The sequence below is a fragment of the Lycorma delicatula genome, chromosome 6 (genome assembly GCF_047948215.1).
Source record: "Lycorma delicatula isolate Av1 chromosome 6, ASM4794821v1, whole genome shotgun sequence".
Taxonomy (NCBI): Eukaryota; Metazoa; Arthropoda; class Insecta; order Hemiptera; family Fulgoridae; genus Lycorma; species Lycorma delicatula.
The window spans coordinates 73,081,624-73,094,907 of NC_134460.1; the positions used below are offsets into that span (position 1 = coordinate 73,081,624).

Sequence of the window (13,284 nt, forward strand, 5' to 3'; positions counted from 1 at the left end):
TGATACAACTTTTGAACAAAGCAGTTCATCTGAGTCTCATTTACTTACTCAAGAAAATCTTAACAATCTCATACAAGATTTAAAGTTATCCAAAACACAGTATGAAATGGTTTGCTTCCTTGCTAAAAGGATGGAATCTTTTTCAAAAGCATACAGACATGTACTTACTGTAATCGTCATTCTAAATTTAAAGACTATTTTTTTGAATAAAATGTCTTAATGTTTTGTAATTACATTTTTTCTCTTATGGAGACATTTTATAATGAACATAACCCAACTGAATGGCGTGTGTTCATTGATTTCTCTAAAGTTAGTTTAAAGCTGTGCTTCTGCATAATGGCAATAAATTCTCATCAGTACTTGTGGCTCACTCTGCTAGTATGAAAGAAACATATGAAAACTTTAAATTTATATTGGAAAAGCTTTAATATGCAGTGTATGAATGGAATATTTGGTGTGATTTGAAGGTAACTGCATTTATTCTTGGTCTGCAGCTTGGTTATACAAAGTACTGTTGTTTTTTGTGTGATGGGATAGTAGGGACAGGAAAAACCATTTCATTAGAAAAGAATGGCCTAAACGCGAATCACTCATTCTTGAACACTAAAATGTGAAACATAACCCCATTGTGTAATCCTAAAAATGTGTATCCGTTACATATCAAACTAGGATTAATGAAGAATTTCATCGAGGCCATGGACAGTACTCCTGGTTTCATGTACTTAAAACAGAATTTCCCTAAAATTAGTGATGAAAAAATTAAAGAAGGAATATTTGTGGGTCCACAAATATAATCACTAATGCATAATGTAAAGTTTGAGGAACTATTGAATCGACTGGAGAAAGCAGCTTGGCAAGCATTCAAAAATGTTACTGAAGAGCTTTTTGGGAAATCAAAGGGTGGAAAATTATCATGATATTGTCAACGATCTTATAACATCTTATAAAAATTTGGTTTGTAATATGTCCTTAAAAGTACACTTAATGCACTTGCACCTAGATTTCTTCTTCAAAAATCTTGGTGCAGTGAGCGATGAGCATAGGTAACACTTTCATCAAGAGATTTCAGCTACAGAAAAGAAGTATCAAGGCAAATGGAATCCTAATATGCTGGCTGATTATTGTTGAACCATCAAGAGGGATGCTCTACAGGTGAATTATAACAGAAAATCATCATTTCTTACTCTCTAGGTGAGTCAGATATAGTGTAGTTAAGAATGCAGAAAGTATTAAAATGTTTGAAATTATAAATGCCTGTCTCTCGGAAACCTTGCATGATGGGGAAAAACCAATATCATATTTGAATTCAGGAGAAAAAATACTATTAGAACCACATATTTTTCTTTCTGAGACAAAAGATTATTTTTTTGTTCCCCAGTGTTATTAGACCTCTTCCGTTTTATTAGCTTGGATAAGAAGATAAACTAAATGAAAAAAAACCTATCTACAGAACTGTAGTTCAGTGTAATGCTGTATAAAGCAAAAGATGGAGGGTATGATGAGAATTTCTTAATAAAAAAATGGAAATGATCTCAGAATAAATGAATTGATCATTTTGTGCAGAATTATGAATGATGATGTTGAAGTATGTAGGCATAAATAATGATATTGTAGATGTCCAACAAAAGCATTTAAGTTGATAGTGGGTTTAAGGCTTCCTAAGAAAATTTTATAGTTGATACCTTCATAAAGAAATAAAATAATTGTCTAGGCACTCATGGAAAGACAAAGAAGAAAGTAGAGGTTAGAGGTAGGATGAAGTAGAACTACCTCTTCATAATTTTTCTTTCTTAGAGATTAAAATTTTTTTTGTGTCATTGTTTTAACTAGTTTGTGCTCTTTTCCATTCCCTTTTGTTCTGTGCTAATCTTTTACATTTTTACTATATCCTAAATCTTCAGTTACCTGTTTTATACATTCCATTCTTTTGTTCTTGTACGTGCTTTACCTTCTGTACATTAGTTAATATTTATCACAAAATTTACTAAACCAGTTGTTGTATTACATGGTGCACCAACCCAATTTGTCTCTTTAAGAATTCTGCCATAAATTTTTCTCTTCTGTTATTTATCGTATCATTCAAAATATCATTGACCTAATCTGTTTTTTATGTTTCTGTAACACCACATTTCAAAGGCCTGTATTATTTTCCTTTCTTTCTTTATAATTTCTTTATACATTATTTACTTACTTTTTTTTATTTATAAAAGCAGCTTTTTTCTGCCAGTTTTATTTTAATATCTTCATTTTACTTAATTTAATCTAATTATTTAATTAAATTTTTTCTTTATTAAAAAATAAAATTTTCTTGCTTCTGGTATTTTGTGTAATCCTATCTTAATATTTAATTCTTCACTCTTCCCCTTTTTTCATATTTACTGTTATTATATCCTTATTTATTTTAAAACTGAATTTCTCTCCAGGCAATAAACCTTTGTCATTCAGAATTTCTCTGACTCATTCTTGGTTTCTGTATAAAAATATGCAATTATATTTTTATAATATAGTATTAGATGTATTTAATGAATTTACATACTGTGTGCATTATTTAAAATTGTGTGTTTATTTCTGTTTCAGGATATTGCTTTCGTTGTATGATTGTTTAAAAATATAGCCTGTAAGACAGGTAGATTTATCAATTAGTGTTTACTGTACTATTTGCTTTTAATGGTGAAACATGTCTAGAATGATAAAACTGTGATTGAAACTCCAATGTGATATCGGATTTTTTACAAAAAACATTTCTCGTGATGTACTTTTATTTATACTGCTTTTCCATTAATTTTGGATGCATTTTAATTCCACAGATATGAAAATGTGTATTGATGAGGTACTTTGAACGATAAAAATATTAATGTTGTCAAACATTAGACTGATTCATTCAAATATCTGCTGTGCTATCTTTAAAGAAAAATAATCTTTTTTGTTTAGTTAAGTAGTATGCATATAAAATCTTTAATTGAAGTGAAAGTTTTTATTAAAGATCTTTTAGTGTAATTTTTATTTGATGCAGTTTGACCTTTTACTAAAAATAAATTCATATTTTTAAGATAAAAAAATATTATGTTTGTAGTTTCTTGATTTCAGAACAAATCTGTTTGTTGTATATATTGTCTACTTTTATTCATAATTTGTTGTGTAGTATTTTAGTTAATGTTTTAGTTTAAATTGTTTAAACTAATTAACAATTTAGTTTAAATTGTTAATTATTTACTGATTATTCAAGAGTTTTTCATTTGTTATTTATATATTAATAATGATGAGTTAAATGTATTCTTTAATTTCTTATTGTAATTTTTTTAAGTGTTATAGTTCCGTGCTTCAGAATCCTACTATATTTGAATTTGATCATCTATAAAATTCATAACAGTTCTAATTTTGTTTATTCGAACACTCAAATCTAATTAATTATGAAGTGTATGATAAACATATTATAAAACTAAATATGAATTGTATGAAGTTACAGTAGAAAATCTTAATTGTTAAAAATATTTAATTTATAATTATTTTTGTTAGGTTTTGAAAGATATAATTTTCTCAGATATAATATGTTATGTGGCATTCTAACGTATGATTTCTTCTTTTTTTTGACACCTTGAATAGATTTTTCTTGAATGTAATTTTATATGAATATTTCTATTCATATTTTGCGATAAAATTCTTTACTATAACCTGTTTGTTAGTGGTTGAAAATAATATTGGAAATATAGTTGTAATATTAGAAATATAGTTAATCAGTTTTCAGAACAATTTAACGCTATTAATATAAAGTAGAATAAAAGAAGATACTCATAGAAATTAAGGTGTACAGCTTTCAAATTATGTCCTGTTTAAATTTTGAATTAATATTGTGAAAAATGGTACATTTAGATGACCAGTTTCTTGTAGATGAGTGTTGAGGAGATATTATTAAATCAAATGTTTTTTTAGTTTATTAAGAAGTCTAAAAAAAATCACTCAAGTATTATTGAATTAATGATACATTTCAATTTAGTCAGGCAAGGTTTTGTTCATTAATTTAGTTGCTAAAAAATTAAATCTCTTAAGAAGCAGTGCATTACATTAGTTTAACATAATTTTTATTTCCACTACATTTATTGCTGAAAACACATCTTACACATACAGTGTTGTGAAGTGTAAGCTAAAAAAGGACTCCATTAAAAAAATCAGTTGTAAAAATTGAATTTAATACATTAATTGTAATTGTTAAAATAAATGTGATTTTGTGTAAATAGTACATATTATATTACATATTGTTTTAGTTTATATAATATTACTGTTATATTTATTATTATTATTTAATTCTGAAATTATATATTTAATTTAGTTGTATTCTAGTCCTATAAAATTACTGGCTTGTGATATCATTACTGCATTAAAAGACTTGTGCTTTTTAATTTCTACAGTTTGTGGATTACACAGAGAATTTGAATTTATCTTTTGCCTCTAAATTTATCATTCATTTGTTATAGATTATTAGTCGGATAATAGACTGTTGACGATGTTTATTTTATTTTAAAATTTCTATCACTCAGCTTATCATTGCCTTGAAGTAAGATAAATATTATTGTTTATTTAGTTTGTAAATAATAGTTCAGTTCATTTAGTCTTTCAGTTAATAAAGTTTGGAGGTTTCATTTTTGTCAAAATAAGTAAAAAATGTGTCAAAATGATTATTAAAAATCAAATGAAATGATATCTTCTACCTCATATACAAATGATTGATTTGCAAATTAATGTATCTGTATGATTTGATAATTTTATATGATGATAGTGAATATTATGACAAATTTGGAAAAAAAATTGAACATTTACTTAATCTTATTTTTTTAATTATTTTTTTTATATTTTGTTCAGTATTTTTATTGTATTTATTTAGTCAGATTTCAGAATTTTAAATTAATCTTCTTAATATTTTTCTTTTATTAGTTTATAAAGTTCTTTGTTTATTTTCTGCAAAGTATCCTCATTCATCAAAATATTTCAAATGGATTTTGAGTGTCCAGTAGAAACCACGTTTGCTGTAGAAGTCTCCTTAACTTTTTCTCATTTTTTGTTTGTTTTTCTCCCAATTGTCGCTTTTCTACAACTTCCTAGATTGAAAGCAATTGTTTTATTTTCATCCCCTTACGACATTAAATGACCAAATTAAAGAAAATTTATTATTAGCATTTTTTGATGTTATTTTTAATGCACCCTTTAATACATCTGATTTAAATTTCCTCTGCATCAATAGAATTAGCTTTTGTAATAATTTAACTGTTAATTGAAATTATTTAGTCAGTTTTAATTCTGCAATAGTAAGAACTTTTAGTGAAAGTATTATTATGAAGAATGAATGAAATAACTACTAATTCAAAAAGTTGAGATATACTTTTATATAATAAGTACAGATTTTTTTTATGATAAAAATCTTATTTTAATTTATGTTCTGAGCATTAAAAATCATTTCTTGGACTGTTTTTACTGATTCTTAAATTAATTTTCTAATTTAATTCTAAAGTAAATGTGTCAATAGTAATTTGAGTTAGATATTTAACAGTCATAATAAATGAAGTTATTTGAAGATTGCTTTAGGAAACATCAAATGGAACCAAATTAATGTTGCTCCATAAAAATTTTAATTGTGATCAATACAGTGAATTAGAATTATTAAAATCATAAATTTAATTTTTGTTTTTAATTACTTATTGAAATATGAAAGAATAGATGATATAATCTCTCTTGTGTAAAAGATGAAAATATTTTGATACTTCGAAAAATTCAAATACTTGTTAGAAATGAGATTGATAATATAGTAATAGTGTTTTGAAATGAACATAAAGATATGATCTTTTAGATCAATCATTTTATATTTGTAAATGAAAAGAAAATGTAGTTAGATTAGTGAAGAAAATTTTTATTAGAAATATTTTCATTATTTTGTAAAGATGAGCGAAAACATTTTGAAGTAAGGTTTCTAAAAATATTTTATTATAAAAATTGGATCTCTGTGTCATTCAAAAAGTGTACATTTCAAATTTATATTGTTGCCTATCACCACAGACAGATAACATTGAATTCTGTGCTTGCAAATTGTTTATTATAATTTTAAAACTGATTGTCAAATTAATCTTAATCTGAAATTATTGACAAGTTATATTTTATTGATTCTGATTTAACAGCTGATTTGTAACTAGTACCTAACTGTTTTAATAAAATAAAATGAATTTAGTTTTAAGATGAATACAGGATGAAAGTTAGGTATGTGATTCTTGTAATTTTACATAAAATATGAACTTTTATCAAAAAAGAACAAATATACTTTAATTATTTGAAGTACAAACATTATTACAGTAGCTTGCAAATTATTCTGAATACAAATGTTTTAACAAAAAGAAGTTTTATTTAGACAAAAATGATCATATCTATACAGTTTGTGAATATCGTGTAATTAATAATATGTCCTTTATTTTTAATCACTTGACATATGATTTAGCATCAATTCAAGATGTGTGTTACTTTTTTATTTCTTCATCATGAGACCATATCGATATTATTGCTTTAATGAGGTTAATTTTTGTGATATAATTCATTTTTGAAGTCATTTTTTGACTGTTGCCTAAAGATTTTCATTTGGATTTAAGTCTGGAGAGTTGCAGTATTTTTGGCAATATTACATAGTGCCAAATCTTGTTAGAACACTGTTGCCTTGTGGGAAACTGTTTTGAAGTTGTCTTATGAAACCCTTTCCTTCAGAATCTTTTCAACATACCTTCTATTGGAAGTAATGAATTAGAACCTTCAATTGTGAAACAACCTCAGAACACTTTTTCTAGGGATATTTAAACTGATTGTTGGATATGAGCTGGTAATGTACTTTCATCTGTTGCTTTTCTATCATGAAACCCTTTGCCCTGAACATAAAAATGTGACTCGCCTGGAAACAATAACATTTTTAAAGTCTTCTTTGGCCCAATTAGCATGTGGTTTGGCCCACAAGAGCCTTGTTTTTGCATATTGTTCATGTTATCTGCTTTTTAGCTTCCCGATGAGCTTTTTCCATCCAGCTGCAAGAAAGTGGTGTCTAACAGTTGTTATGTGTAAATCTGTTCTACTGTCTGCTAATTCTAGATTTAAGTAAACAGCAGATAATTTTGCATCAAGTTTACTTTTTCTCCGAAGTGGTCCTATGTCAAACTCGTTTTTTTTTTACAACCACATTTGCCTTTCCTTTGCTCAGAAAGAGAAACATGTTCATTATTATACATTCAAGACATATAGAACAAAAAATACAAAAATCTGATTTTGTAATAAAAATTGAAATAAACTTTAACAGAACACTATTTATAACATGAAAACTGCTAAATAACCAAAGAACAATAACCTCACATTACACAGTCATTTTAAAGAATGGGTGTAGTCTGGCAGTATATCCACAACGCAGAAATAAACAAAAAAACTTTGTATGATTGCATTAATTTGCATGCTGTTGTATAATAATCATCTCATCTTTAACAGATTTTTTATGTGTTAAAACAATTTTTTAGATTTAATTTACTAAGCATTTGGCACTGTTGGCATTAATTTATGCAATAAACAACTTTTGTCTAGTTTCTTTGGTTTGAAATATAAGTTTTTCTTAATTGTGTATTGTAATTATAAGACACATTTCATGCAATTTTTATTTAAAAATATATATCATCCTGTTTTATTTTTATTTCATTGTATTAATTATAACTAAAATAACTATTAGTGAATTGGTCACAAGTTGGCCCTCTGAGGATTAAAGAACGTTATAAATATTTTTTGGAATATGTAAACAATATTTTCATGCATCGGTTATTGTTATCAGTTGTTTTATATTATTTTATTAAAAAAGTGTATTTAGTCTAAGAATCTGCTGATTTATATATTTTATGTAAGTACTGAATTATTAATGTATTAAAATTTACGTATTATTTTTTAATAAAATGTATAAATATTATTGATGATAATTTTATTAAATTATTTTATCTATGTAATAGTTATTATTAATGATTTATTAAATGTACATTTTGCTAACTATGGTTAATATAATTATTAAATAATTTGTTTACATTTATTCTTTTTGTCTTTTTTTCTTTCCCATTTTATTGTTTCAGATTTTTCAGCTTCCATTTCACAAAATTTTTGACAGTAGACTACTTATCAAAATAACTAATTTTAAAATTAATAAATAATGTAGTAAATTGCATTCTATCAACGGATTATAATTACTTTATAAAATTAATTTTTTTCACATATTGCTTTTGTTTTCCATCTGTATTTAGACTTTTTCAGAGATGTATGATTACCTATCATCTCAGTCATTGTTGTAAACAAAATTAAACCTTATTGTTATGAATTAGACATCTTTATGAAAGTAACGATCATAATAAAAAACAAAATCGTTAGCGAGTTAATTAATTTTAATAAATAACCAATCTTAAAATCTTTCTAGTACAAACAAGTTTATTAAAAAAAAATGTATAAAAGTTCAATTAAGATGTATGAAATGTATTCATCATGAAAATGTTTATACTCTTTTCATTTATTCTACTAAAGATTTTCTTGGAAAAAAAAAGTTATACTTATTTGTGAATGTTTACGTGATATAAATTGTGATATTTATTGTTTATGAAGTATGGTATTGATATTTGAAATATGGTCATAATTCATTTCCTCATTTAATTATTGAGGTTGAAAATGTTGACATGACAGTGGAGCTAAGAGGCTTACTGACTCCATTTTCTTTGAAAATGAAAACTTGTAATGAGTTAAAATATAAAACTCAGGAGTACTAACTTTTCCTGGATATACATATATATATTATATATATGAAAACTAATAGTACATTGTTGTGAAGTAAAAGTAGAAGTAATATTTACAAAAGTCTACCATTATCATGATATTCTAGTATTAATACTACGGAAATTTTGTATTTACTTTTTTCATATGTATAGTTCATATAGATAGATAGATATAGCTCATAGTTCACCTGCTAAGATTGCAACCAGTCTTTATCACCAAAATACTGGATTAACCAGAACTTGCCCCTTCATTGTTCCAAATACAACATTCATACTTTTATCCATTTTGATTTCTTTGCATGACTTTTTGACTTTGATGACTGTTAAAGCAAAATTTAAAGCTGAAATTATAATTTGCTTAGTATCACTTGAAATGAACTTCTATAATACCAAACTTTTTTTGGAGGAAGTGTCAGTTTAAGATGACCTCAATAATGCAATATCAAAACTTGACTGGAGGTTTTATGAAGTAAACTTAAACTCTTTTTATATTTTTCCATCTTTAGATTATTTTAATCTAAACATTAAAAAATTGAAATTTTAAATTAAAAAATGTTTACTAGTTAAATAAAAAAGAGACTGTATTAAATTTAAAATTACATATAAAAACTTAGAAACAAAAATGTAAAATTAATCACAAATTAATGTATGAAATTTACAGTTTTTTATTGGATTACTAGTTAATATAAGAAATATTAATGAAAAATCATTTTTATGCATTGGTTTCAAGTCATTTTGATTTTAAATAAAATTTTAAACAGAAAATAAATGAAAGTGCTGTAATCTATATATATTAAGAAACAAAAGTTTTTTGATTTAATGTTAATATTAGTCTTATTTTCATACCTGTATGTTAATATGTGTATATAATAAGATTCCTTTTTTTAAAATTAAAGTAGCTTGATACCGACTACAAAAATATCTTTTCATTTTTTTTTAATTTCATATATTAACCTGATGAACTGGTTTGGGAATTTTTAAACAAATAAATTTAACCTATTTGTGTATCTTATATGGTAACATATATTTGTATTTGGATAGATTTTTTAATTAGAAGCTTCATATTGTGTATCCACATTACTTGAAACTCCAGAGCATTTTGTTTGAATTAAATGGGTTTGTATTAAAGCTTAATATCTTAAAAGTAAGCCTACACTGAGTTGCAAATACATACAAGTCCTGTTAGTTGAAACTAAATCTTCCAAATAATCTAACATAATCATGTTAATATCAAACACAGTCATATGTAATTTGGCTATTTGAAATAGAACTTTTTTCTTCCACTATTAGAGCAAGTTGAATAAAATTACCCAGTTATTGAATCATGTTTAATGTCCTGCATTATTTATAGTATGAACAAAAAATAAATAATAACATTGATTGATAATTATTATTTTTGGTATTCATAGTTAGTTGTTTCTCTTTTCCTATTCTTCAATTCATCTATTCACTTAAATAGGTTGTGTAATATTAATTTTTTATTTTGTTACATGAGATTATCTGATATGGTATAAAAAGTATTATTTGACTGCTATCTACTGTTAATTATTTTAAGATTAAATAATGTTTATTAATACCTAGAAGGAAAAAACAATATCTCAGTAAATGTCCTGATCTTTTTTTAAATTGATAAATGTTATTTAGTTCCGATGTATTTAGGGAGTTGATATAGGTTACATTTTTTCTCATCTTGATTTCTGCTGAGATAGTAATGATGATTTTTTGATTTGTGAAAAAAGTCAAGACAAGTTGGAAATAAAACATTAACTTTGGTTGATCTGTTGAGGCAACCTTAGTTGCAGTTTTTAGTGTGACCTCTTCAATTGTATTCTTTAGGTAACAGTGTTTTAGCTCAGACCTGCCTTTTACATATGTATATTTCTGTGCAATATATGTACATCAACAAGAAACGGTACTAATTATGTGCTTTCATTACAGATTTTCCTGAAATTGAAGGTTTGTGTCATGCTTGTCCTGACTGTGGGAAAATGTTCACTAGAAAAGACAGTGTTACAAGACATCAAAAATTTTCATGTGGAATTGTTAGCAGTGATTTTCAGTGTACCTTTTGTGATAAAAAATTTAGAATGAAATTTTCTTTAAGTAAACATTTAAGTATGAAACATCCAACAGTTTAAAGGATCTGAATTTTGTGATAAGTTCTCTGTGTGCGCGCGCATGTGATTTTACCTGCATTAATATTTTTTACTTTTTTTACCTGAGAAATTAATTAAGTATAAGGATAATACATTAAAAATTGTTTAATAAATTTTATTTTAACGAAATATCAAAAAGAAATCCACAAAAGCTGTTTGTAATGATCAGAAATTATGCTTATCTGTACATTTTTGACTGTTCAACTGACATCATTCATGCATATAAGGAAAGGGATTAAAAATAAATTAATGAAATAAAACAGACAACTTGGATAATGTTAGTAAAGGTCTTATTTACCACTTAGCGTGTTTTAGACATAGAATATTGTACAAAAGGTTGTACAACCTAACTTGAAAAATGGTCACAAAATAATTTTATTAGAAAGTAAAATTTAAAAAAAAATATGACCTTTAATCAGGAATTGGACTTATCAGAAACTTAGTTTATTAATAATATTAGAGTAATTGTATTATTGAATAACTGTAGATAACATATGTAACTGCATTTTAAAAATGTAAAATTTCTTATTAATATTCCTGATAGTTTTGCTGTCATCAGAACACTAAAAATATATTTTAATCTTTTATTTTTTGTTTAAAAAACCTGGTATCTAAATTTTTTCATGCTACAGATTTTCTTTTTTTTGTGAAAGAGCAAAGATCAACAACCACTATGGTCATTAGCTCTGTGGAAACTTTTAGCGTATGAAAAGATGCCATGACTCATAAAGGGTTTTAACCCTTGTTAATCCTTTTTTATATAACAGGACTGGAAAAGGGTGGAGTATATGTAGTTTACTGACTGCATTGTTATCTGATCTTTCATTCAGGTTTGTTTATCCACATTTAAGTTATATTATTTTTTTTGTTATAAAGATAAAAAAGCTTTTGGTTAAAATTCCAAAGTGTTGATTTCTGGTTTATAATTTTTTCAAATTTGTGTTAAATTTTGTTTTAATATTGATGAAAACTGTATTAACAGTTGAAATGTACATCAAAATATTTTTCTTTTGTTTTTTTTTTCCAAACGGTTCTTGAGCATTTCTTTGTGACAATTTTTCTAAATAATTGTTTATCATAACTATTTCTGTATATTCATTCTAATTATGTAATTGATGTGAAAGTAAGAATTTATTTGAAAACAACAGTCATCATGAACTACAACACACGGTTCATCAGATTGCTTTTTGAAAGAACAATTAACAGTTTTGGTTAATTAAAACATTCATAACTAGATTTTCAGGTAATGATTTTTAATGTTAAAATTATTGTCGCCACCTGAAAATCTAGTTATGAATAAACATTATTGATAGATATTGTACAAAACTTGTTTAGACATATTATGAATCTTTTAATTCTAATAATTTATTACTTGGAATAATTAGTTAATTAGTTTAACTGAGACTGATTGTTTAAAAAAATTTCAGATTAATTGTTGATCAATATCGTGTAGCTGATTCTTTTAGTATAATGTTCAACACAGAAAACCTATTTTTTTTTTGTTTTGGTTTTTCATAAACATTGCCAAAAATAGTGTATTTTAAAATACATGATTTGTTATTTTTAATTTATTTTTTAGTTCAGGCGATTGTATCTTTCAGATTTTTTGAATTCTTATATATTTTTTAAGGAAATTCTAAAACAGAAAATAAAAGCAGTATTGAAAATTTTACATTTTTTGTTGTCTAGAGACTGATAATCTGAATCACTCTTTTGTTATTATCACTCTTTATGTTATGTTATCACTCTTAACAAAAGAGTGATTCTTTTGTTATAATGGCACAGTTTACTTAACTGTGCCATTAATTAATTGCTTTTAGTGTATTGGTCTCCAGTATTTTTATTTTATGAGAATCAGATAATTATAAGTGTAGTTAGGAAGCCAGTTCATGTTTGTGTTATATTTATGCTTCTTTATTAATTATATAACCTCTATGCGAAGCTTATTTATATAAATTCTAAAATAAAATCTGTTAATTTTTTATTATTGTGTAAGGTGGCACACAAAGTGATCCAACATTTGTTTTTCTTAAAAAATTTTATTGAATTGTAATACAGAAAAGTAAAATACAATGTGTTTACTATATACCTGTAGATTATGTTGTGCTTATCACGTGTTCAATATGACTACCATCATGTCTACCAACTTCTTCAACATGAACTCCTCTGTTGTTAATAACTTGATGACATATGTCCTCCTCAGTCATCTTGTTGCATGCTTTGATGATCAGCCATCTTGTTGCATGCTTTGATGATCAGCGCTTGCAGTTCCATCACTGTACAAGGATGTTTAGGGAAAATTTCCTATAGAAATCCCC

General features: G+C 25.5%; 1 protein-coding gene across 8 annotated transcripts in view; it reads left to right on the forward strand.

Moving 5' to 3' along the window:
- LOC142327137 (uncharacterized) overlaps window positions 1-13,284 on the forward strand; it is a 599,916-nt gene that overhangs the window by 500,883 nt on the left and 85,749 nt on the right. The gene's annotated exons all lie outside the window — the stretch shown is intronic.